The sequence below is a fragment of the Lolium rigidum genome, chromosome 3 (assembly GCF_022539505.1).
Source record: "Lolium rigidum isolate FL_2022 chromosome 3, APGP_CSIRO_Lrig_0.1, whole genome shotgun sequence".
NCBI lineage: Eukaryota > Viridiplantae > Streptophyta > Magnoliopsida > Poales > Poaceae > Lolium > Lolium rigidum.
In genome coordinates this window covers 3,095,610-3,099,019 of record NC_061510.1, presented here as the reverse complement: position 1 = coordinate 3,099,019, position 3,410 = coordinate 3,095,610, and the positions used below count along the sequence as shown (strand labels likewise).

The following is a 3,410-nucleotide window of genomic DNA, read 5'->3' as shown; positions in this document are numbered from 1 at the left end:
GCCACAGCTCGCTCGTCCCCAATCCGCACTCGCTCGTCTCCTCCAATCACCTCCTTGCTCGTCTCCTCTCCCGAATCCTCCTCCAAATCCCGTCCTCCTCCACATGATCTACTGCTAGCGGGCACCTCGTCGGGTGAGCAGCAACAGGATGTCATGGGCTCGAGTGGTTGAAGCGAGGGAGAAGCCAGGAGATGGAGGCGGGCGGCCACGAGGTGAGTACCCCCTGCAGATGCATCCTCGACTCGAGCTCCCGTCGTCTCCATCGCGAGGAGGAGGTCAGGTCGATGTCCTCCTTCTGTGTCTTGCAGCAGGTAAGATTGCTGTTGTACCTTGGCGGCGAGCTGAGCCATCGTGGAAAATTCTTGGTGCTGCAGCCAAGTTCTCCTTCTGACTCCTATGTTCTCCTTTTGTACAGGACCAGCACCAGGAGGAGAACGCCCAATGAATCAGCGAAATAGGTGATTCCCCAACTCATCTTATTTCACCTCCTAGAACTCTCTGTTATGTCACTAATTTTCCCTTCGGACCTTGATCTGTTTGGTTCAAAAAAAAATTGTGTCTGGGTTCTCCTCTCTTGCCTCGAGCGAAAAAGAGAGTTTTATGTAGCCCGTGATTGATGTTACGTTCAAACGGAGGTTGATGTTTTATCTGACTTGCTGCTGATTTTTCAGTTTGTCCATAGATCTGAGTGATAAAAGTGACAAGAAGGGGACTTGTAGGAGAAAGGCAACCATGACGAAAATGATGATTTTGATGCACACTGCATATTTCATGATATGCAGGTACATGGCTCTTATTTTTTTGCCTCCATATCTTTCTATGCATCTATTTCATCATGGAGATTTTGTGGAATTGAAGTATGGGTAAATGCAAGGGGGAGCTGTCAGGTTTTACCATTTGTCATAGTTATGATTTACTACTACTTTCTTTCTAGCAATGAAGGTGATTGTTCTCAGGATAAAATTAGGTCTCAGATCACCATTTATGCATCTTTGAGGTGCTGAATCATATATTTTGGATGGAATACTCGGGATTGGCTCTGTTGTTAACTTTATAAATTCCCAGGTTGTTCCTTGCCATGAACTTCTCTGAAATAAATATTTTGTCCACACAGGAAAAAACATGAATGGAGTTGAAAGATTTAGTAAGGCACTCCAATATCTGGTTGAGATGATGAAAGTCTTTGTAATCAGGTATTAATTTCAGATTTAGATTCTCAAATATTCTTTTGTCTGCTATGTCCTTCAAAATGATCTAACTATGTGTTTCAGCTTTTTGAGAGGAAGGTCAAAACGTTAGCGTGTATATCAGTAGAGCAGTTTATGACCTATGGAGAGTATTTTTGGGCAGATTTGTGTGATAGTTTCAGTTTGCTACTTCAAATGTATAAGACGCTTTGGTTTTGCCTTCCGGAGTTTCCAATAATCTCCCTCTTTTGCGCATGGTAATTGGATCCGCCTTTTGTGTTTCATTATTTTGTTCAAAAAATAGTGAACTCGGGCATGTACTTGGCTTGGCCAGAATTGTTGCGTGGTTCCATTTTACGTTCTTTTTCTTCTACATGCTTGGTGTTATGGTACTAATATTATAGAGTTATTATGATTAATACACTTCATCAATTTTTTAAACAGCTAAAATATGTGACTTTCTTTTGCTTTCATATTTTCCGGTCAGCCGAGCTCATTTATCCAGATTTAGGACCTGCCCATTATTCATGTATTATGTCTCTTTTCACACATGTTGTTTTCCAGGTTGTTCAGGATGAAATAGTTTATTTGAAACTTCACTCCTTCTCGCCAAAATAAATAGCATGGACCCTTGATCTACACTGTGGAGCTTGGTGTAGATCAAGCTCTTGCTTCCGGAGACGGAACTAAGACCTCTGTTGGGTATATTTCTTACCATTCCCATCTCTTTATCTTATACAAAATGTGGGAAAGTTGTTTTGTCCCATTCTCTCAAATTCAGGCCTATTGTTTTCACTGGTCTGAAATGCGTGCAATGCGACAGTTATGAAAATGCAGAATGTTTGGTGAATATTGATTTGATTGTAACTTGTGAAAATCAGTAGCTATGTCAATACTTCTGAAAATTTGACAGTAACTTCGGCCTCCGCTAAATTTAGTACTCGCTATGTCAATGCTACTGGATAATTGTATCAGCCAGTAGGTTACCGAGCCATTTCGTTTGAGTTCAGTATGATAGACAAACTTCCATGTCAAATATGTGTAGTTATGTGTTATTTTACACTAAAGATAAATAAGATATGAGACTATAAAGTTAATTAGTAAAATTTTGACCGTGTCTCGTGATGGCAAAGGTTACCAATGGGGGCACACGTTTGGTCAAGCAAGCAGAACAATATGCTAAAGTAGGTGCAATATCCACGCCAGCAACTGCATCATTTCTGCACTTCTTATTTGTGGTTCAATCTATGGATAGTTCATTTTGCGCTGTAGTGGCATGTTGATCCACCGTCCAATTACACCATATCATGTTAGTACTTTTAAAGCAGTTGACACCTGATTATTGAAGCCGCCAACAGGGTTTTAGATTTCGTCTCTGACATTTAGCTTAATAGTTGTATCTGGTCTGCCTTATGTGATTCATGAGCTCCTGCCATCCAGTGGTTGAGTTGTGTATTTTTATTTAATCTTCCATGAAAAAGTACTTTAAAATTAATCATTTGCGCTCGTGCTATGTCCATGCTTATTTTGCTTTGTTATGGTTTAATCGTGCCATTCCTGTTGTCCTTCTTTGTAAATGGTTTGGTATACAAGGATACATCTCCGATTGTAACGATTGACCTCCTTTTTGTAGTTCGGCATTTTTCTGATATGGCCAAAGCGTGACAACATGCGGAGAGCCCCCATGAAGTTTCTGTTGGTACTACCTATGCTCCAAGCAATGTAGGGAATTTGGAGTGAAGTTGAATTTTCAGTAATACATACGTGGTAGAAATTATCGCTTATGTGCCATTTTCACCTTCTTTTTTGACAGCAAACCTAATAGATCAACTGACCTGTAACCGTAAACTTAAAATGAGGTATATTTTCTATGATATGTCCTTCATAGGTATTGATATGCTGCAGAACACCTTAGAACTGTTACATTAAAAATGTTCATTCCATGGTACTGTTATGCACTTAGACAAGCAGTTTGCTCCAGAAAGGATCATGCTTGGTGTCTTCTTTCTAATATCGTTTACTCATGTTGCTTATGTAATCTAATATTATTGCCCCTGGTATCTTTCAAGAAAAGCTTTTGGTAGCCAAGAAGGTGATATACCTAGGATAGATGCTTCATCCATGTCCACATTAGTAGGCATACTTTGGTAAAAACTCTTCCAATTTCATAGGATCGAAGGGTACCCCTGATTTATTTTCAAACTTTCGAGATTTCCCCATGAT

The 3,410-nt window shown here is 40.1% G+C and overlaps 1 long non-coding RNA gene across 1 annotated transcript; it reads left to right on the top strand.

The window, feature by feature from the left end:
- The first annotated feature begins 250 nt into the window (after window positions 1-250).
- On the top strand, window positions 251-1,439 carry LOC124694181. The gene is made up of 4 exons (XR_007000427.1): window positions 251-311; window positions 416-458; window positions 672-782; window positions 1,115-1,439. It is a non-coding gene; the product is annotated as an uncharacterized LOC124694181 (long non-coding RNA).
- The last annotated feature ends 1,971 nt before the right edge of the window (window positions 1,440-3,410 follow it).